The sequence below is a fragment of the Sapajus apella genome, unplaced genomic scaffold (assembly GCF_009761245.1).
Source record: "Sapajus apella isolate SASKATOON/1434 unplaced genomic scaffold, GSC_monkey_1.0 scaffold4, whole genome shotgun sequence".
Taxonomy (NCBI): Eukaryota; Metazoa; Chordata; class Mammalia; order Primates; family Cebidae; genus Sapajus; species Sapajus apella.
This window is the reverse complement of record NW_022436944.1, coordinates 50,639,415-50,662,755: the sequence shown is the minus strand read 5'-3', so window position 1 is coordinate 50,662,755 and position 23,341 is coordinate 50,639,415. Positions and strand designations below refer to the sequence as shown.

The 23,341-nt window shown below is 38.9% G+C and overlaps 1 protein-coding gene across 1 annotated transcript in view; it reads left to right on the top strand.

The window, feature by feature from the left end:
- GADL1 (glutamate decarboxylase like 1) overlaps nucleotides 1-23,341 on the top strand; it is a 155,433-nt gene that overhangs the window by 516 nt on the left and 131,576 nt on the right. The gene's annotated exons all lie outside the window — the stretch shown is intronic.

The following is a 23,341-nucleotide window of genomic DNA, read 5'->3' as shown; positions in this document are numbered from 1 at the left end:
TGCGGTGTTTGTCCTTGACCTTTCCCGGCTGGGTTTTAATCTCCTTGCTTTTTGACCTGGGGACTAGAAGTTTGGTTATTTCCTTGCAAAGCGGCTGGGATGGGTAGAAAGTCACCATCTTCATGGATTTTGTTTGCACCATTTTCCGTACCTAAAAGGTTATTTATTATTTTAAGAATCAAATGAGTCAACCTTTATAAAGCGCGAAGAACCGTGCCTAAGACATAATGGAGGTTTGTGAAATAAATGCGTATTGAGATTTTACTGCTTGGTGAACTGCTGCAGGTTTCCCTAAACTGGAAGTACCTGCCATATACAAGAAAAAAAAAAAGATCATTTTGCTTCTTTTCGCGTGGGCGGGGGGTGGGGGGGACAAGGACAGCATCATCCCAGCTCTCTCACCTGCAACCAGCTACTCTATAAACAGGGGTTAAAAGAGGCTGCCCTGATCTCAGAGTGGGTGATGCCCTTAGTGCTCTTTGGATCAGAGCTGCAGGTTGAGAACGGGGCCCTTACTTGTTTAAGGATCTTGTGCAGCAGAATTCCCCAAACTGACTTTGTAACTCCGGTGTCACTTCGGTCTATTTCTGTAAAATAATGGTTACTCCTTCTTTGAAAGGTTATTATTGTTATTCAGGCATTCTCACTAACTAGTTGCTGACCTTTTAGGAGTGATCCTCCAGGAGTAACTCCTCTTTGTGTCTATAACCTTTTTGAATTGTGCTGAACGCAGCTTAATGAAGTCTCAGAGACGAAGCTCTCTAGGGCTTCTGCTCAACAGGTAGGTGAGGTAACTCAGCTAGGATTCCCTGCAGATCATTTTCAAGGCTGGGAGTTTTGCACAGTCGTTGGTGAAGCAAGAACCATTTTGCTGAAAGAAACATTTCACCTTTTATCGTCCCAGTGAGAGTTTCCAGCATAACTGTCCTGATGCTCTTTTAAAAATTACTTTAAAGTTGTGTTATTAGCATTCTTATTTTTATATATGGCATAAAAGTTGGCACGTAGAAGTAGAAAGTTGGAATATTGGTTACCAGAGGCTGGGGAGGAGGGTGGGTAGGTCAATTGATACAAAGCTACAGTTAGACAGGAAGAATCAACTGCAGAGTTAGTTGTATTGCACAGGAGGCTAAATGTAGTTAATGTTTTCTGTATTTTTAAAAAAAACTAGGAGGGGATTTCAATGTTCTTGCCACAAAGAAATGACAGGTATATGCTAATTACCCTGATTTGGTCATTAAACAACTTATGTGTATTGAAACATCACATTGTATCCCATAAATAGGTAACAATTATTGTATCTTAAGAACAAAATAAAACTTAAAAGAACTGACACTTAAAACTGCTGAGGCTTTTTATCAGATTCTTACTTTTATGTTTCGAGGGTCAGCACATACTTATTTGAATATTTGGCTAGGCCCGGCATGGTAGCTCATGCCAATAATCCTAGCAATTTTGGAGGCTGAGATGGGCAGATCATTTAAGATCAGGAGTTGGAGGCCAGCCTGGGCAACATGGTGAAACCCCGTCTCTACTAAAAATACAAAAAAAAAAATTAGCCAGGAGTGGTGGTGGGCACAGGCACCTGTAATCCCAGCTACTCGGGAGGCTGAGGCAGGAGAATTGCTTGAACCTGAGAGGCAGAGGTTGCAGTGCGTTGAGATTTGCACCACTGTACTCCAGCCTGGGCAACAGAGTGAGACTCCATCTCAAATAAATATATCATTTGGCTATTTGGGAATGGATTGAGAATTGTAAATTAGGTTATTTGAGAATCCTAATATGGGAGACTTATGTGAAGGGAGAATGGTCAGAATAATTGTATCTGACCTTCTTAACCCTGCTGTTTTGTTTTTAATCTTAATTCCTGTTTAAAAGCCATATAGCATAGTCTTCAGAAATATGATAAACTTTTTTTTTTTTTTTTTTTAACAAAAAAAGCAAGGTATCTACTTTTCCTAAATTAAGCATGTGCCTTGTAACAAAGCACATTTGTAGCTTGTGGTGACTTCAGTAGCTAACTATATGATTTATAAATAGTAAAGTTCAAAGTTGGCCTTAAATCTGAATTTTTGCAAACACCGGAATTCTCGGGTTGCTCTTTGTCTGGTATCCTTGAGCAGGTGATAAGGCAGGAACACAACTAATTATGCCAAATGCTTCCTATGGCATTTTTAAAAAGTGCAAGATTAACTATCTGTCACTTAGTAAACCTCCAAGTATGTGTGATGACATCGTGTGAGGTAACATTGGATTAGTATGTCAAATGATATCGTCTTAAATTCTCTTGTTGCATATCTGTTACAGACCTATACATTATGGAAGAATATCCCAGGGATTCCTGTTGCAGATAAATAATTCTTATTCCTCTCTTTAGGCTTTGATATCGTTTATCATCTTGCCATAGTACATGCAAGAGAGGTTTGAGCAATTAGTTACATCAGATTCAAATTTTCATTAAAAATGGATGATTCTTCAGACTCAAATAATGTTTTTTCTCTATCATTTGAAATATCACAACCTTCCATTCTTCCTGAATAGCTTTAACTCTTGTTAAAACATGCTTAATTCTAGTTTTTATGCGAGGTCAGAAATTTTTGTTGAAATGCTCACTTTTATATGCCGTAAGACTGGCATGTTGTAATAAAATTGAAATCATGACCTTTGGGACCAAAATTCCTGTGCTTTTTCCCCCTCTCTAGATCTTTCCTCTTTTTCTCTGCGACTTTCGCTTTTTAATTATCATTTAAATGAAACTTGTAACAGGCAAAAATCATCACTGGGTGCATGGTCGCCACCATTGCTATGCTGAGCTACAAATACTATCTTATTTAACCCTCATTAACAAGTCAGTGGGGGTACTATTATGGTCTGCTTTTTATTATTAATTTTTAAGGAAACTGAGGCTTCGAGAGGGTAAATATCAGCTCTCGGCATTCAGCCCAGGCTCTAACTCCTGAACACACAGAACCTTACACTCTTAACACCTAATCCCTGGCCCTGGCCTTTGTTACAGAATATGGGCAGGTGACCTGGAGCAGAGTCCTTCGCCTGCCTCTGTGGAGACCACAGGAATAATGCTGGAGAAGATCCTGAGATGTGTGTGGCTTTAAGTTCCTTGAAATGACAGTAGCTTCTTTCCTCTTTGGGGTGGGAAGGATGGGAAGACAAGCTGTCAGTGTTGGGAGATTCACACTCATGGTAGGGCTGGATGTGGCAGTCCCGAGGAGGCAGGTTTTCTGCCTCTCAGGAGCACGTGTATGTGCTCTGCTCTGTGGTTGCTAAGAATCAAAGCAGCTTGGCTCTGAGGGAAAGGGGCAGCATCCCATGGGATGAACTCTCTAACAGCCTTTCTCTTGGGGTAGGTTTACTGATTCTGTTCCTTTCAGATCATGACACATGAATCCATTTTATAAGGCGGTACCCTGGGAGCAGGCAGACTCACCCTGAGCCGTAGCTATTCTCTTGTTGGTAACGGCAGGAAGGAAGGAAGAAGAATGCAAAGTAAATACTCTACCTGACAGCCTGTTCAGACTGTGTCTCTCGATACATGACCTATCTCTGTGAGCCTCAGTTTTGTTCATGAGTAAGGTGGGGATAAGGCATGGCAGGTAGGTTATAAATAGACCTGTTCAGAAAATTGTATGTGAAAGTTAATGAGGTTATTGGAATGTGTTAGCGCCATGTGATTTTCAGGAAGAGCCCAGAGCAATGGTCACTCAACTCCGTAATTCTAGCAAGCACAGTCTCATATACACCTATTGATGAAGAATGTCCACCAGCTGCATGATGACCCCACTCTACATTTGGTTTGCTGCTGAGTCTTTGTAATTTGGGATTTCAGTTTTAGGGAAATAATGAGTAATTTACATAATAGAACACAAGAATGAAGAGTTCAGGTGATTTGTAGGGAGGTGATTTTCAGAGAGCAGTTTGGTCACTGCCATAATGGAGTTACTACCACAGATGTTTCAAGAATTTTTATCTCTGTTCGCTGGTTTTTCTAACGTATTTGGTAAAGTCTGTATTGCTCATATCATCACTATTTAAATGTTTGTAATTCAATGTGTTTGTTTCTTCCCTGATGTCTATGAGGGTATGAAACACATCTATTTACTGCATCCCCAGCATCTAGCAAAGTGCCTGGCACATAGTAGGTACATATATTTAACATATGTTCGTTCAATAAGCTCATGCATGAATGATTTAGAGTCCTTTTCATCTTTGCACTTAAATTCTTATTTTTGCCTCCTTGAAGTTATAATAGTAAAAATTAGTAACTGTTTACACGTCAAACAAAGGGGCATTATTTGAAACATCTAAGTATCTGATAGCTGGATGGCTAAATTATGGTAGAGTACAGAATACTATGGGAATGCATTCCTTGTATTCTACATACTGCAAGAGGATCTAGGTGGCTAGATAGCAAAGGGTTAACAGGGGTTGTCTCTAGGCAGATGGGATTGTGGATATTCCTTAAGTTCTATTGATCATATTTTCTGATTCTTAGGTAAGGAATGTGCGTTGCTTTTACAAGGAAGAAACACTACAAGAAATATAAACTATGTATATTATAGATCATTTATATTGTACCACCTGTCACTAGACACTTAAGGTTATCTTCTCAGCTAATTTTCTAAATTTGCCCTCCTTTTTGAACATTTAAGAGGTTTCCAACTTCTCAGCATTCGAAAATAGCATAATTGAGTTAAAAGAGATGCGTGATTTAAAAAAACTCGAAGTAGAAAAAGTTAACTGGAATTCAGTGACTAAGAATATTAATTTCTCAGCATGTTGCCATGTTAAATACATAGCTTTGCTCTCAATCATAGTTAACTTTTGGTCTCATTTCTGTGCTTGGCTTTTTCTTTGTTACTTATACTTTTGACAGTTCATGAATACCTCTTCTTTGTAAGTGTTCCCTGTTTTGCATTTGTGCTTGAGGTGTTTGCAAGGTAGCCACTGTTGAGTATTTCTTTGCAAAGGCAGCTCCAGGAACAAGAAACTTTGTAAAGATGGTTTTTGATATGGTTTGGCTGTGCCCTCACCCAAATCTCATCTTGAATTATAGTTCCCATAATCCACACGTCATGGGAGGGAACTGGTGGCTTTACAAAGGGCAGTCCCACTGCACACACTCTCTTGCCTGCCACCATGTAAAACATGCCTTTGCTCTTCCTTTGCCTTCTGCCATGATTGCGAGGCCTCCCCAGCCATGTGGAACTCTGAGTCCATTAAAATTTTCTTTATAGATTACCCAGTCTTGGGTATTTCTTTATAACAGTATGAAAGTGAACTGATAGTTTTTTTTAAAATTAACATTTGGGAATAGAGGTATGAATGAGTAAACTATTAATTCATTAACTCAATAATCTATAAATGCTTTCTCAAAGATCCAGAAACTTCACAATCCAATGACCTCTTAAAGACCGCACCTCTCAGTACTGCCACATCGGGAATTCAGTCTCAACATGTTTTGGAGGGGACATTCATACCATAACCCCCTTCTTTTTAACTCCAGTTCATACCACCCTAGCATGTCCTCCTCAGTCCTTGACTATATACACCAAGTACTCTATTCACATTAACAGGTATAACGAGGTGAGGTGACACCAAGTTGGAGTACAGGCTCTACCAGTTACTGAAGTCTAGACACTGTGGGCACTGAATTATGTCCGTGGGCATGCTGCCCAAATTCTGAGGTCCAGATTCCTTATCTGTAACTAGTAACAGAACTTGCCTTGCAGAATAATGGTGAGGGTGACATGAGGCGGTGCCTGTAAACACTTAGCACTAGCTCATTCTGTGCATGCTCTCTAGATTAGCTATTATGATCATCATTAAATAGAAGTGGCAGGCTACATTCGAGACTAAAGCTCCAATGGACTACATCAACTCCATTGTCCCTGGTTTTGTCCACTGTCTCTCTTATGCTGACTTCCAGGAGCTCTAGGCTGTGAATTTGAACACAGCAATATAGATTGGGACACAGAAGCTCCATTCAGGCTGGATGCTCTAAAGTGATCAGAATTGTCTAGTCCTCTCTGTATAACAGTTGTGGTAAGCAAAGAGTTACAACATGAATATCAGCATGACGCTAACCCCCCCACAGAGAAATTTGCATTTTGCTTCAACAGGCTCCAACCACGCTGCTTAGCTCAGAGTCCCCTCCTTCAATGAAGCCCCTTTCTCAGATATCACTATCCCACCCCACTCCCCATCACTTGCTCTTGCTCTGTCCTCTTCTTACCAGCCCAGATTTGTTTTTCTTGTATCCCCAGTTTGTTCTTCATAATGCAGAACTGCACAGTTACTCCTGGGGGAGAGCCTTGCTTACTTCTGCAGAAACCCTGGATACCGTAAATTAGTGGTGAGAAGTCAGCACTTTGTCTTTCGGTGTGCAGAAATGTCTCCATATTGCTCCTTTTGGACATATCTAGTCCTCTTGACTAAATTGCCCTCCTTAATCTAATGCTTAAAATCAAAAAGGATTACGCCATTTTATCTACGGGGCTTATTAGACAATCAAGTGTTTTACTGAGCTTTTCACATTCAACTCTTCAGCTCTTGTATTAGCTTCGTTAACCATTGTAATGATTGGTAAAAATTGATGTTCTCATTTACCAATTAGTTCAAATATTAGTAATTTTCATTGTGATGCATTATGGGGCAGTTTTGGAAACTTACATTTTAAGCCTTTTGTTGATATATATTTAGAATTTTTCGTATTTCTAGTCCGTTTTTGATCTCTTAATTTTCTGGCAATTATTTTTTTCTGCTGATAATATTAATACTCACATTCATTAAATGTTTAGAAATAAATATTAGTTTAAAAATGTAGGCTGGGCACGGCAGCTCACGCCTATAATCCCGGTGCTTATGAAAAACAAAGCAGAAGTTTCACTTGAGATCAGGAGTTCAAAACCCAGCCTGGGTAACACAGTGAGACCACAGCTCTATAAAGTCTAAATATATAAAATTTATATAAAAATATATAAAAATTCAGCATTTACATTTTCCAAATTATTTCAAGTATAGATTGCAAAATTGTTTATATAGTAAAAGCCTGTTTTGTTGAAAAAATCATCCATTTATACATATGAAACTGGAATTGAAAATATTTACACCTAGGAATTAAAACTAATTGTCTATGATTGGGTGGATAATGGAATTTTTCTTAGATTCAGCCACTTGTATTTTTTGTAATGAGTTTCTATCGTTTCTGTCAAGAAAAAAAAGTAACTTGATGGGGATGGAGTTTTGTTTTGCTTAAATGCTCTTCTCACTTACTTTAGCCCAGGCTTTTTAGCTTCATCATCCCTCTGGTTTGGTTATCAACTTATAAAGGCATGAATGTCATTCTATTGTTTAAAAAATTCTTACATTGGAATCTAAAATGCTTCCCGATTAATCCTCTACTGATGTCTACTTAAGTTGTTTTAACATCTTTAAATCACAGATAAGATAGAAAATAATTGGCTGGAAATTCATTAAAAATATAGAAGCAAAAATGGGGGAACACTGCAATTCTGGGAGAAGATTAATCATGTTTTAAGGTATAATGAGGAGTTAGAAATTTGCTTAGGAACGTGCCAGAAATACTAATCCCTGGAAATCCAGTGACTGGAAATACTTGTACAAATGATCATCTTGACCAATTGTATTTGGTTGAATTGGTATTGGACAAACAGGAGCTGGTTGTCAGGACTGCAAAGAGGAAGAACAAAGTGTGTTATTCTGATATGGACTGAGGCTCAGGTTCTGACTAACAGCAATGAGCCACCAAATTCACTGTTCCCCCACCCCCCAATAAAGGGGGTAAGAAACACCACTACTTACTCCTAGGGTTTTGTGAGAGTTGACAGAATATATGTTAAGTACTTGGCACATTAATGGTATTTCCTACCTTCCCCCCTCAATAAATATCACATTGAATTGTATGTATATATACGCATGAAAATCTCTGGGAAGTATGATTTTTAATAAGGTTTAAATATATCCTCCAAACCAAATAACAAATGCACTGTATAATGAGGAAGAGACACCTTTGACTTTCACTCTTAATAGGGTAACTGAAAATGAGTGGTTTCAAAGATTTTCTGGTCAGAATGGAAATTGTACAGATAATATTGTAGAAAGATAAGTGTAGGAGATAGTTTTTTGGGCTAATGAAATTATGGTGGTTCAATTTGGTATCCTCTTGAACCTGTGCTCAGATTCTAACTCATGGACTTAGGGAACTAAATCTGATTCTGCTTCTGTTGCCACCACCTCCTTAAGGACTGTTCCTTCAACAGGTGCTGCAGACTTGCACAAGAAGGGAATCAGGGACCTCCAATTTGAGTTTTTGCCTGATGCTCATTTTTGAACAGTAGATCAAAGTCTTCATGCAATGGGATTGTCTCAGGGAAGGCATTTTCCTTCCACAGCTGGGCTTCATCTCAAGTCCCCAGATGTGGTTCAAATACTCAATGTTGTCTCTTCTGTGACTACTGTGGCTTTGGCCCTTCAAGTTGGAGACAGACTGTAGAAAATGTTGTCCTCAGACCCACCAAGATAATATAGAATGCATCCCTACTGTTCCTTACCGGCAGTGGAATAGCAGAATTTTATAGACTAAGACATGAAAGCATTTGGAGTTGGAGGAGCAACTAGGATGTTTAGAGTTGGAGGACTGAGACAAGTGGGATACCAGTTGTCTTTCCACAGCTGTCTCACTGCTAATCTCGTTAAAAGACAAAATTTTTAAAAACTTTAAATATTCACAAGAGCATGAAAATAGTAACAAACTCAAGGAGATTAAAGACCTGTACAGTAAAAGCTATAAAATATTGCTAAAATAAAGAGGTGGGAGCTACCCAAGCATCCATCAGTGGATGAATGAATAAACAAAATGTAGTATATACATACAATGGAATATTAGGTCTTTAGTGAAGAGACATACTGTGTTCATGGATTAGGAAACTATTAAGATGTCCATACTACCCAGAGCAATGCAGATTTAACACAATATCAAAATCCAAATGGCATTAGTTATGCAGACATATAATTTATCCTTAAATTTACATGACATTTAAAAATTATTTTGGCTTTCAAATTCCTTGAAAAGAAACACATTTGAAGGACTCATACCTCATGGAGCCCCCATGACCTAATCACTTTTTATAGTATTTAAAGGTCCCACCTTTTAATGTTGTTAAAATGGCCATTAAATTTCAACCTGAGTTTTTGGAGACAAGCATTCAAACCACAATAGTCCCTGAACAAGTTTATCCTTTTCTTGTATTGGACATTGCTATGGATAGTACTGGTCATGTTGTAATATTTCTAAAGAGTAGAGATGTGTCCAGTTGTTTGTCCTTTCATTGAACAATCTGAGATTGCTGTTCTTGAGTTTTTGTAACTTCATACTGTTGCCGTCTTTCTCATCAGGGCCTCCTATGAAGGTCAGTGATATTTTCCTTCTCATGAATTCCAGCCACAGCTTTACCACCACTTGCTGCTTTTGTGTATTACATTTAACAAGCTTGGTCATGGTTTTATCTTCTAGTTTTTTTTTAGCCCACAAAAGGTTGGAATTACATACAGCGTAATTTAGGTTGCCTCTGAAAAAAATGTTAAGGGGATCTACTATAAGAGTTTAAGTATCTGTTATTTTCACATTGTTCTAATTTTTGGCATTTTCCTGTGTCCTTGTATATATTCTAGTTATATGATTTTATCAGATAAGCTTGCATACAAAATATATGTATATGAAGCTATTTTTATGTAAATGTATATGTGCATAATTACAATTTATGCCCATGATTTGAAAAACTTGTTTTATTGCTCAAGAGATAGACGTATAAACAGAATTGGCAGGTAAGTCCCAGTTGAAAGGAATATTACAGCTTTCTACTCACTTAACTGCACTGGGAATGTGATTGATGTTTAACCCTTAGGGAAAAGGGCAATGCCTATGCTTTTTCCTTTTTCCATTTTCACTGCTCTCATAAGAGTTCATAGTACAGCTTACAACAGAGTGGCCAATTATGTTTCACTCTTTTTTTACATGTAATTTAAGAGCTTTCTTGAGATCTAATTTATATTCCACAAAATTGACCAACTTGAGAGTACAGTTCCATTTTTAACAAATTTGCAGTCATTTAATCCTCACCTCCATACAATTTTAGAGTACAGTCATCTCTCTGTATCCACAGAGAACTGGTTCCAGGACCTCCCGTAGATACCAAAATCCACAAGATGCTCAATTCCTTTATATAAAACGGCATAGTATTTGCATGTGTATTAGTCCATTCTCACACTGCTCTAAGGACATACCTGAGACTGGGTAACTTATAAAGGCAAGAGGTATAATGGACCCACAGTTCCTCATGGCTGGGGAGGCCTCACAAGCATGGCAGAGGCAAAGGAGGAGCAAGGGCACATCTTACATGGCAGAAATTAAGAGCGTATGGGCAGGGGAACTGCCTTTATAAAACCATCAGCTCTCAGGAGACTTATTCACTATCACAAGAACAGCACAGGAAAAACCCGCCCCCATGATTCAATTAATTCCCACCAGGTCCCTCCCATGACACGTAAGGATTATGAGAACTACAGTTCGAGATGAGATTTGGGTGGGGATGCAAGCCAAACAGTATCAGCACATATCCTGTGCACATCTCCCTGTATACTTAAACCATCTCTCGATTACTTATAATACTTATTACAATGTGATTTATATGTAAATAGTTACATTATATTTTTAAAAATTGTATTTTTATTGTACTATCATTGCTTTTAAAAATATTTAATATTTTAAAATACTTATTGAATCCATAGATGTAGAACCCACAGTTGCAGAGGACTGACTGTTTTCATGCATGCATTTAAAAAATTACTGTGCTTTTCTTCTGCTGCCTCAATACATACCTCTTCCTTTATGCCAGCAATGTCTGCCTGGGAAAGATTCTGATCTTTGTAAGTAGAATGCAAGGAGAAAGGCAGTTACTGTTTAGATTCAGGCAGTCAGAACAGGAGTTTTAAAGAAAAACAAGTTTTAGCATTCCGGCTATTGCTATGGGCTTTCTAAATTCTTTTATTTTCCCTTTAACTTAACCAATTTGGCCTAGAGAAACAAATTATGGAGTTTTGCTCCTGGTGCAGAAGAGATACTTTTGACACCTTCAATGGTTATCTATGAGGCTACCGTCATGAAAAAGTAATATTTAATGCAGGCAAAGTCACTGAAAGATCTCCATTTCTGGCATGAGGTGACAATGAGAAGAGAAAAAAGGATAAAGTCAAGAGAGGTCAGTGCAGAAATGCACATTTCTTGATTTCTTATTACTACTTGGGATGGATGCAGGGGTGGAGGGACAGTGGATGGTTATATGGTCGTTTTATTGAAACAAAGTAACAGTAGAGGGCCTTTATCAGCTTCTCTTGAAGGAGGTCACCTTGCAGACTTAAAGCCGAAGTGGTGGCTCACTGAAGTAGGATGGAGAGGGAGAGCCTGTATTGATCTCTAAGGGGTGGAGGTGATTCAGAAAAGCCTTTTTGTCCTCAGAGGAGGGTAGATTGATTGAGCACCCTTGGTCCTCCCAATGGGCTTTCTCTGATGAGGATGAAGGCAAAAGCTATGGGATGAATTTGCTCTTGAGAGCCAAGGAAGGATGTGGCATAAGCCAAGAAATGTCTATACCATCACTGAAAGCCAAAGTGAGACCACTGCATCCAGAGAGAACTCCAGTCTCTAACATGAGAGATAAGCGGCAAGGAGTATGTGTCCCACATGACTGTTAGGTGCAAATGCAGTAAAGACATAGACAAGGGAGGTTGCCCAGGGACAAAGGTGCCCGTCAGTGCACACTGCACTGATCCAAGGACTCCATCACTCTTCCTCCACCCTGAGGTTGAATGAGACACTCTTTTCTCCCCACGTACTGAGAAATCAAGAAAGTATTAGTAGAAATCGGATATATCAAACACATTTACACAGTTAAACAGAACATTGGCTAAACGAATTATTTTATCTGTTCATGTTTTAATCAGATTGGACTAGTTACCTTTTTTCAGCAATGTGGGCTCATGTGGAAGACAAGATTAAAGAGCAAAATAAAGACACTGTATTCTCTCTGCTTACCCAAACATCATAAAAATAACAGCAACACAATAGCCTTAAAACAAATGGAATTCACTGCCCCAGCTAGTGCCATTGCCGCTGGCACGGTCTTTGGAGAAAAGCAGTTGTCAAAGGTAAATATGTGCAAAGCTGTGTCTCTGGCCTCTGAGTGGAGTGTCCTGTGATAAGTGAGGCTCAGAAGATAAGTTCTGCATTTTATAAAGGAAAAGAGATGGGTGTCAAATGTCTATTGGTCATAATTTTAAGCCACAGTATTCGTGCATTCATTCCGGTCTTTAAGCACAACAATTTACAGAGATACTTGACATAAAATTGCATTTCTACCCCTAAAGTAGGTTTCATGGGCCTAAAGACTGCCTGCTCATGTTCTCCCCATCACCTCCTTCCCTGAGCTACCTCCATGAAGGTCCTGGACAATTTTAGAAATTTATGGTTCTGAAGAGCACTCCTAAGGATGACTTTTAGAAGTGGCAGAATGTGATCTTTGTTAATTACATGAATAACTTAATGTTTAAATATGGGCTTTCGCCATAGAATCATTGTTAGAGTGACAAGGTATTTTGTAGAGTATTATTTAACTGAGTATCATTTAGCCAGAAAGGTTAAAGTACATGCAGCCACAGAGCTACTTAGAGCCAGAGTCAGGACTAAAATTCACACCCCCAACTCCAGAGAGTTCCTTTTGTGCATATCAGCGGGGCAGGTAATTCAAAGCAAGAAACCAGACCTATAAGATACTGATCAAATCATAGTTGGAATTTATGTGTTTCTACCAGCATCTGAGATTTTTTGGTATAGTGCTAATAATTACAGCACTCAGGACCTTCTTTATGTTAAATATTATAGCGCAACTATCTAAATTACTTGATGATAGCAAGCCACTGCTAAATATTAAAATCTATTACGGTTAAATATTAAAATCTATATGGTTAATGCTACAGCATTCACACATCTTAAATTTCCACACTTCAGTTTTTGCCTATTAAACAGACAAAAGTCAAATCAGAATCCTCCCTTTGCTGACGTTGTAAGCTAATAAGACTATTCCCAATTCAACACTCTATGCTGTGTTGTTTGATCTTCCCATACTTTGTATTGACTTACAAATCAATAGAGCCTTAGTCAATATTTTATGACATATCTGATTTTCCAGATGCTGTGTGGGCCAAAAAATATACCCAAGCAACATGTTTCCTTCATATGCATTTTCATCATGGTATTTTCTGTCATGACACTCAGTTTATTTCAGTACCTAATTTGTATGATGCAGTGATAGAGGAGAAAGAAAATCTATAAAAAATTGGATTTCCTAATATTAGTCAGTGGCCTTATTTTTCAAGTTGATGGCACAACAAAAGAGAATTTTAGAAAGTAATTGCAGAACATAAGTTTGATGACAGAGTTTGATGACAGTTTTACCCAAAATTGTTCATTATGTCAACTTTGCATTTGATTGTTCTTTTATTGTTTCATGTGTGTTAGTCCAATCTTCCTGGTAAGGGGCTACATAGTTTCGTGGAAAGAGATGTTACAATCGATCATAGTTTGAATATCAGCTCTGCCATTTACTATATCAGCTATGTGATCTCCATAGAGTTAACCTCTCTGATCTCCATTTCCATATTTGTAGAACTGGGTATGATACTTGTCTTATAGGGTACTATGAATATTTACCCCAAAACACGCAGTATAAGTGCCTAGTACAGTCTCTTTCTGGTCCATTGACATAAGGTGATTCCAGGGAGACAGCCAAATAGAGGATGCCTTCTAAAGTAAGGCATCTGTCACCGTGGGTAACTAAAGCTTACTCCTGCTGGGTAACCCTGGGTGTTAATGAAAACGACATTAGTGTTACCGCATATGAAGAACAAGAAAGCTGGGTATTAATACATCAATTTCTGTCACTTATCGGTTGAAGGATGCTGAGCTATCGGTATTCATTATTCAGAGCTTCACACTTGCCATGAGTGGACAGAGTAGGTTCTAACCAAAACAGGCTATAGGCGGAGATATAAAGATGCTAGCATTTGGAAATTAAATAGCCTGTACATGGAAGAGACACCTGAAGAAACACTGTTTTTGTTAATTTTTTTTTTAATTGATGAACTTTTGTTTTCTTGGCTCCCCATGCAGAGGTATGCTGAAACCACCTCATACTTGTTCATTGCAAGTGTTAAATATTCAGAAATGTTACTAGCCAGTCTTAAAATTGGCCATGAAATTAGCCATGATTGGGGTCTTTACACCATAGAAATAGGCAAGTGCTCTTGGAGTCTTTTCTTCAGAAATCAATTTATCAGTACACATTACTGCCCTTATCCCATCTCTTTCCATAGATGGAGAATGAGGGGGTTACAATCATAGGCTTGAGAATCAGATAGACCTATTCCAATTTGATCCGATACCTTTTAGCTGTGTAGCCTTGGGCAAGTTTCTGAGTTTTAATATCCTAATCTATAAAATGGGATATTAGTATGTAACTTGTGCAGCTTTTGTGAAGATTAAATACAGTAATAGATGTACAGAACATTATGGAGTATGGAATATATTATCGGAGTTAGACCTTACACAATTGTGATAGGAACTGAAGAGGAAAACATACGGGAGAAATGGAAATCAGAGATAAGTCACAAATTAGCCTTTCTGAAGAACTGGCAAGAATGGCCAAGGTGGAGCTTGTAGCAAAATCTGGGAATCCAGGCATGTCCAGTTGCCAAAGGATAAAAGTGAAATGGGCTGGAGAAACTCTTTTGCGTGAATGACATCTCTGGGATCAATAACGAAACATCTAGATGAGAAAAGAGTGAGGATAAACTGCAATATTCTGGCAGGTCTGCATCCATCCATTACAGCATTTGACCTCAAAGCGGCTGGGTCACTGCTTCACGTCTACCAGAAAGTGGAGCCAAGGGCCACAGAGAACACTAGATTAGGAAACCATACCAGAGGGCAGAATCACACCCTATTTAATATATGAAGTATTTGCCCAGCGGGATTTCAGAACTGCTGTAAGCCAGTGGTTGCCCTCTGCCGCCTCCTCTTTCCTGAGAGTGTCTGCAGAAATTGTCCTGGCCTGTATCACTATTGTAATGATGTATGTGGCATCTCATAGCTTCTGTTTTTAGTTTAGGGGTCTCGGGACCAAGAACATAACTGACCTGTCTTGTTTTCCTGTAGACAAGACACAGATCATGATATTCTAGACTTCAAGCCTAATTCTATAACGAGATAAGATTTTGGGAGGTCCTCGTATGGGAACGAGCATATTATGTGGATAACAGGAATATAAATAATTTTGGTCAGAGGCTGACTACAATAGATTGCAAAATTGGTTTCAAAATCCTTCCTAGTATGCATACCGTTTTTCAATGTGACTGGCCTTCTGTCATCAAGAGGTGAGTTTTCTTCTTCTTCTATCCTCGAGTCTGGCTGCTTTTGTGACTTGCTTTGACCACTAGACAGCAGAAGTGGTATTTGTGACAAATAATTTGAGATCTCAAAAGGTGCTGTAGTTTTTGCCTTTACTGTCTTCGAAGCTGCTATTACTTTGCGAAGACCACCAGTCTAATCTCTTTGATAATAAAGGCCTACACAGAAAGACCCAGCCATCTTCATCTTCCTGGCTGAGCTCAGCTCTAAGCCAGTGGACAAAAGTTGGATGCAGTTGTGTGAGTGGGCCTAGGCAAGACCAGAATTACCCCTCCAAGACATTACATTGATGCTGCTTTAAGCTACTAAATTTTTGGTTCATTTTTGGTACAACTACAGATAGCTGATATAACCTTCAAGTAAATTTTTCTGCTTAACTTAGCCAGAGTGAATGTAATTGTATCTTCAAAGAGTTGTTTTGTATAAATGTGCTAGTGTTTACAAAGGTCCTACAAAATATGGCATAGAGTAAGCACTAAATAAGTGCTAGCTATGATTATATGAAATAGGTTCTAGATGCTTATGAGAGCCAGAATGTAACACTTAGGGGATCTGAGGAATCTTTAGAAAGGCTTACACAGGCTTCAAGCAATCTCTGTGCCATCAAACCTCGGTTCTCTAGAATTCAAAATGAGAACATTTGCTAACTGATCTGTATGTAAGTGCTTGTAAAGCTCCAAGATCCCGAAATCTCACACATAATTGGCCAAAATCATCCTTGGCACATATCCTAGATAGTTCCAAACCCGTATCTCAGTGAGTTTCAGCTGAGGAATAACCCAGGCCAGTGTCTCTATGATCTCTAGGCAGTGTTCTGCAAATACTTCATTTCTCGACATGACAGTAGCAGTGAGATGTGTGGGCATCCCCCAGGACACCTGAATTTGCCATTCCAGCAGTATCATCTATAATGTAGTTCATGTTACTGTGGTGACTCCCAGGAAGCTACAATTTTTAGAATATTTGCTCCAATTTTACATAGAGGTGAAGCTGAATCTGTGTGGCATAAAGGGATATAAGTTTCAGCCACACCCTCTTTACTCCTTCACTAAGCAATTCTGCTCTGGCCCCAGATTTGCAAACCCTATTCAGCAGGTAACAGGGTCTTCTCTCCCTAGAAAGCAGTTTAGATCATCTTTTTAAATTTAAATATATCCCCTGGAAAGGTTTTACTGCCATTCCAATGAGCTTCTCAATATGTGTTTTCCAATCACATTTAGAAATTCTGTAAAGGAATTTTGATAAGTACAGTTTTCTGTATCTGAAGGTGGCCACATATGAATGTCACAACGTATTGAGAAGCAAGAAAGCTGAGTAATTGCCCTCTGCTCACCTAGAAAATGATTCACCAAAGCCCTAAGGAGGCAGAACCCTGGGCAAAGATAAGCCCCATATCAGAGTTAATCAACAGATGATGCAAATGAGGCATCCATTTATAGCATTTATTTAAATTTTCATTTAAATTGCTGGTTAAATGGAATGCATTTAAAATCTTGAAGTCAACACTTGAGCAAATTGGTTTCAAAACTATATATTAAATTGTAACACATTGCAATTTAATATATACTTCTAAGATAATTGCTTATTGCTTTAGGAGTACAAAAATATATCCAAATAGTTTAGTGTGGTTTATAAGACACAGAAAGCAATATCTTCTTGCTTGCCTTTTGTGGAAAAAAGTAGAATATGGTAATTATTAACATGGCATCTGGAATCAGGCTGCCTGGTTTTGAATTCTGGCTCCACCACTTACTAGCTATATGACTTGGACAATTCTCTTTCTCCGACTTCAGTTTTCTTATCTATAAAAGAGTTAATAAAGATACTGTCATCATAAGGTTCTTATAAGGATTAAATCAAATAACCTATATAAAGCATATAGCTCAGTACCTGGTCCATTGTAAGTATCCATTAAATATTAACTGGCCGGTTGCAGTGGCTCACGCCTATAATCCCAGCACTTTGGGAGGTCGAGGTGGGTGGATCACAAAGAGATCATCCTGGCCAACATGGTAAAACCCTGTCTCTACTAAAAATACAAAAAAATTAGTGGGGCATGGTGACGCATGCCTGTAGTCCCAGCTACTCGGGATGCTGAGGCAGGAGGATTGCTTGAACCTGGGGAGGTGGAGGTTGCAGTGAGCAGAGATCACACCACTGCACTCCAGTCTGGTGATAAGGCAAAACTTCATTTCAAAAAAAAAAAAAAAAAAAAAAAGTTAACATTATTATAAGTGCAGTTATATATTTGCTTCTGTTATGCCCCACTACAACTAGAAAAGCTACTGGAGAAGATAGAATTACTCAGGTGGCTTGTGTCAATGGCTCGCATATTTTTTTCACAGCACTGCCCTGGACTCTTTTTGCTGACTGCACTCTATAAACTGAATTCGAGCATCCAGAAGTTACATGGGAAGGGTGTTAAAGAGGAGAAAAAAAAGCATACTTATTTTCTGACAGTAACTGGTTGACCTTCAAGTTTTGGAAAACAGTGTAGATAAATGAGAGACTCTGAAGATCGAGAGAGGATACGTAGCAAGGTGTGTCTAGTTGGTTTTAGTTTTCATCAGCTGGAAATGGCTCCAGAATCCAAGCTACTCAGAGTATTCATTATGGCTCTCTAGTTTCACAGAGCACAGAATGACTCTTGCTCACCAAGAGGGGGAGTTTATTGATAGTATCTTACAAATCTCACAGAATTAGAGAGAAGTAATTAGGTCTCGAATAAGACAGGAACCAAGGTTGACTCTGCAGATCTGGAAAACTTAGAACTTGGAGATACCCACAAAAGGGTCTTAACTGACGGTATTACCAAGACCATATTCTATGGGAAGGGTGGTTCTACTTGATATGCTAGTTAGGCCAAAAATGCCCTTTGGTAAACATGCAAACTCAAAACAGTCCTTCTCTTTACTCAGCCTTAAATGGCAGAAAACACGGAAGTTACCATTAAAGCAATGATACCTGGTATTTTAACAATGTATATTGATAAGAAAAGGATGAAGGGTAAGAAATGACAAACGGCAAATGCCAACAAACTTTGGTGACAGTGGGTAAAGAGGAGGAGGAGGAAGAGACAGTGAGCACAACTCCCAAAGAAAACACTGCTCTGTGGCGCAGTAGCTACTGCTGAGCCACATTAAAGCATAGGATCAAGTTCCCCAGCCTGGCACTGAGGACAGGGATAAAACTTACTGAATGGGTATGCCAGGTCCAGTTTCTTTCGTGGAGCCCAATTTCCTAAGTTTTTTCAAGCTTAATTTGTACCCATCATAGAAGTTCAAAAGATGTAGAAATAGGTTGGTGGGTGGAGGTGGTTTAGAGAGCTGCCTTATCAATACGGCAAGCTGAGATGTGTAACAGCAAGACATCATGCCCCATATCAAGTAATGTTTGCGCAGTAGGAATAAATGTCTGAAAAATCTACTCTCCTGACAAGATTAGGTTATCTAATCCTGGCCTTGTGCCCAGTGAAAGAAAAATTACTGAAATTAGAGTGAGTAGGGTTTATGGTATACTATGTATTTATTGGCTCTTGGTAGAGCACTTTCAGCTATTTTCCTGGCTAAGAGACTCCCTTCTGAGGAGCACGTTCTCTCGGAAGCTGGATGGTGTTTTATGAATCTGGCTCTTTGGTTCACGGGGGTGCCTTGGTGTTTCAGTAGCATCAGAATTATCTGACTGGTATCTGAGATTCTAACAATGTAATCTCGTATCATAAAACTCTGGGTAATGGGAACATGTTATGTCCCAGAAATATTACTGTTCATCTGTGCTCTGCGAGAAGGGAGCTGATGCACAAAGTGATTTTCTCCCATCTTATTTTCTGTTGCCTTATACCCAATGATCATTTTTAGAAGCTAGACTTAACTGGAGGATAGAAAAGCTGTCTATCCATGAACAATTGTAGAGCTCTTTACAAAGATACAGGAGACCTGGCTCAAATTCAGTAACAGTATTGTAGGGGAACGTATCAAATGTAAACCTACCATTCTGTCTACTATTTAGTTCATGTCCTCCCTCTCTCCCTGGCCTGGATTATTGCCATCATCTCTCAATTCTTGGTTTCCCACCTAAACCCTACACCAGTCCCCACTTTATCTAAGACAGTTTTCTTATCCCATCAACAGCTTTCAGTGACCTACTGCTCACTCAGTAACATCTGAACTCCTCAGTTCCTACTGAAGTCCCTGCAAGGTTGGTCTCTCTGCCTCCTTCTCAAAAGCTCCTTCCCTCATTTACAGACTGGTTCCTGGACACACACACACACTTTTCTGCCTTAGTTCACGTTGCTTTTTCTGTCATGAATGTCCACATCATGACACTTGCTTCTATGTCATGACCAATTCCTATGAAGTGGTCAAAATTTTGATCTTCTTATGCCCCAGCATTCCCCAGATCAGTGTAGGGGGTCCATCAGCCACCATCCAAGCTCATTGTTCGGGCCTCAAACCTGAGAATTACTTTAAATTTTTTCTTTCTTGACTCCTACATCCAATTTATAAGCAAGCCCTTTAGGCTTTAGCATTTAAATGTCTCCCAAGTTGCAGCATCTGCATTTTCTCTGCTACCTCCCAGACCAAAGTTCCCATTACCTACTGCCCAGACTTCCACAGTAGTGACCTAAGCAGTCTCCCAGTTTCCACTTCTATCTTTTGACAGTTCCTTCTCTATATGGTATCCAGAGTAATATTCCATAAATGAAAGCCAGTTCATGTTACTCCTCTGTTTAAAACTTTAAGTGGCTTCCTGTTGGTTTTAGAGTAAAATATGACCTTGCCTGATCTGCTCCCGGTCCCCGTTTCCGAATCGTTTCCCCCTTCCTATCCCTTGCCCTCAAACTTGGGCCACACTTGTCTGTTTCCGCATCTTAAAGAGGCCATCGTATTGATTGTTTGCATTTTCTGTTCCTTCTCCCTGGACCATTCTCTTTCCGTATCATTTTGTGTCTGGCTCCTCTTTTACAACTCGATTCAGATTCTCCTGTTCAAAAACAGCTTTCCCTAATCATATCTACAATAGCTCCTTGTCCTTATTCTGTCAAGGCATTCAGGTATTTCCTTTGGAACATTTATCAGAGTCTGATTATAATTTGTCTAATTACACGTTATGCACCCCAAATAAATGTAAATTTTTCAGGTTCATTGCTCAACCTTGAATGTCTCACAGAGTTCTATATATAACAGGCACTAAATGTAAGCGGAATGGCTGGATGGAGGTCTGCCTCAAATGCCACCTCTTCCAGAAGGACTTTTTGCTTCTCACATTCAGAAGCAATCCTCTTCTCTGGAATTTCAGTGTGTGTTTTGTCTGACCTCACATACTTTATGCCTTTTGGTTAGGATTTCAAGTATTCATAAACAAGTCTAATTTCCCTTATTGTATTTTGGGGTTACCATCTGTGTCTATTTAGGCTTGAAGTTTTCTATAGTGCCTGCCCTAACGTCTTACATGTAGTAGCAATTCAATAAATATTTTATGAATATTTTCATGAAAGTATGAATAAGAGAAGCATCTACTCACTGTGGATTTCAGCTAAGGAGTATTTGACCCCAAATGAGACTAAAATGATTAAAATTCTGTCTTGCTCTTCCTTTAAAAAAAAAAAATTGGATACTCATCTCTAGCTGACAAAATTGTAAGCATAGTTTCCCGTTTACTCCTTTGAATTCACGTTTGCAGATTGCACTGTGGAAATGGTTCAATCTCTAAGCTTTATGATTCTATCAAATCACAGGGCTAGATCCAGAGACTAAGTTGCCACATTTGTTGCCATTACCCAGAGCTTCAGTGCTTCTGTCCCCACTGCTTTGTATTATTTCTTAATACTTATTTCCCATAGTCTTCTTCCTTGTAGCTTGTTCATAGTTACCCTCTCATTGGCATGTCATTTTTAAGGCAACTAAAGTTCCTTTAAAACCAGTGTGAAATTCAAAAGTGAGGCAAACGACCTGTGAAGCTGATGTGCCAGATACATCAACTCAATTAGGCATCCATTCTTTTGAGCTTAGAAGAAATACCTGACTTAGAAAACTCCAGGACAGAAAATATCTTCAGTGTTTTAAATCTCAATTTTCCTTTTCCCTGGCTTCCTAAATATTCTCTCTAGACTTAACTCGAGAACAGACTTTGTGGTTTACTTCTGTATCCACAGGTACTAGGCTGGGTGCTTGACACATAGCCGGCTTTTATTAAAACTACCCCAGCTCTTTTCCCAAACTTTGCTCCTCAGCCTGTCTTGGACTGGCCTACCGGATTCCCCAAGTCCTGACCCTCCTACCTCCCTTGGTCCCAGTGTCGGCACTAACTTTCTGAAGAGCTCCTTGGCCTGAACTAGATGGGTAGATTCACCTTTGATTCACCATTTCTCATTTTCTGTCCTTTGAAAGCAAACGTTTTTTCTATTGCTAATTTACTCTTAACAATTAAAGAGTCTTGGATGGGAAACTTGGCTTTTACTGGCAAACTTTCCTACAAAACCCTAAGACTGCTAATTATAACTTCTACCTGAGCCAACAGTGTAACGTAGTGCCAAAAGAGTTCATATTGACTGAGCCTCATTAACAGTCATCGTTTATTGAGTTCTTTACACTGTCTCTGGTACTTTGTTCAGTACCCCGTACCCAATCCACATTTCACCCTTTCAATGACTCATAGCTGTTTTCCCCATTTGCCAGATAAATAGGGATCACACAGAAGTGAAATAACATGAGTAAGGTCACAGCAGCAGTTAGAATTTGGGCCAGGATTTAAAGCGTAGGCTTTGGAATCCACTCTGGTGTCAATATAACCTTTATTAATGAAATCATGGTGACCAGAGGATGGGAAAAATGAATTTACTATGTTGAGAGTCGGCGAGATCACACCTGGAATTGTGTGTGACGCCTCATTTTATAAGATAAAAGCAACTTGGTCCAGACTATGGACCACAGACTATCAGAAACCACTGGAAAAATGAGAGCAGTTTTAACTGACAAAATAAAGTTGGTAAGTCTTCACATATTTGGATTATAGTCCTGTGGAAGAACAATTACACGTACTTTACTCACTTTCTATAAAAGCCCATAGACATGACACAAATGCATATTTGGAGTCACTTTCAAGATAAGTTTTGTGACCATTGAGAAAGTGACAAGGTGGGAGTCCTGGGCAAGTGCCAATGGAGTTGTTACTTGAGAAGTGATGAAATTTTAAAATTATTATTTATTACTGCAGATGTTCAAAGAGAAGGCAGGTCTTTAATTCTGAAATCTTCCCGACACCTCAACGTCTATAACCATAACCCTTAATTTCAAATGTCTACATTGTTTACATTCACATTCTATTGGTGTCTTCCATGTGGCACTACTTGACACCCGTTATCTATTGCCATTATTCAGCACTTTGAGGCTATCCATGATCCGAGGACAGTATTTCGTCTTGCTGTCATTAACTCCCTAATGATGCCTTATCAATGGTAGACACCCATAAAGCAGAATCTCATTGATCCTTCATAGAACCTCAGTAAATATTTAATACTCAGTAAAAATTTACCTCAGTTTCACTACTCACTGGTTCTGTGACCTTGGGCAAGACAATTCAACCCAATTAAACCCTCTCTATGCCTCAATTTCTCTCTTCTGAAAAACTCAGTAACTAGAGTGGGTTACAATTACATTTGTGAAACCTGTAAAACTTTCAGACCAAGGCCTGGGACATAGTAAGTACCGTAGATATATCTTGTAATTTTTCAGCTCTGAACTTCAGTGATTGATGCATATTTGTTCAGATAAATACATACTTATT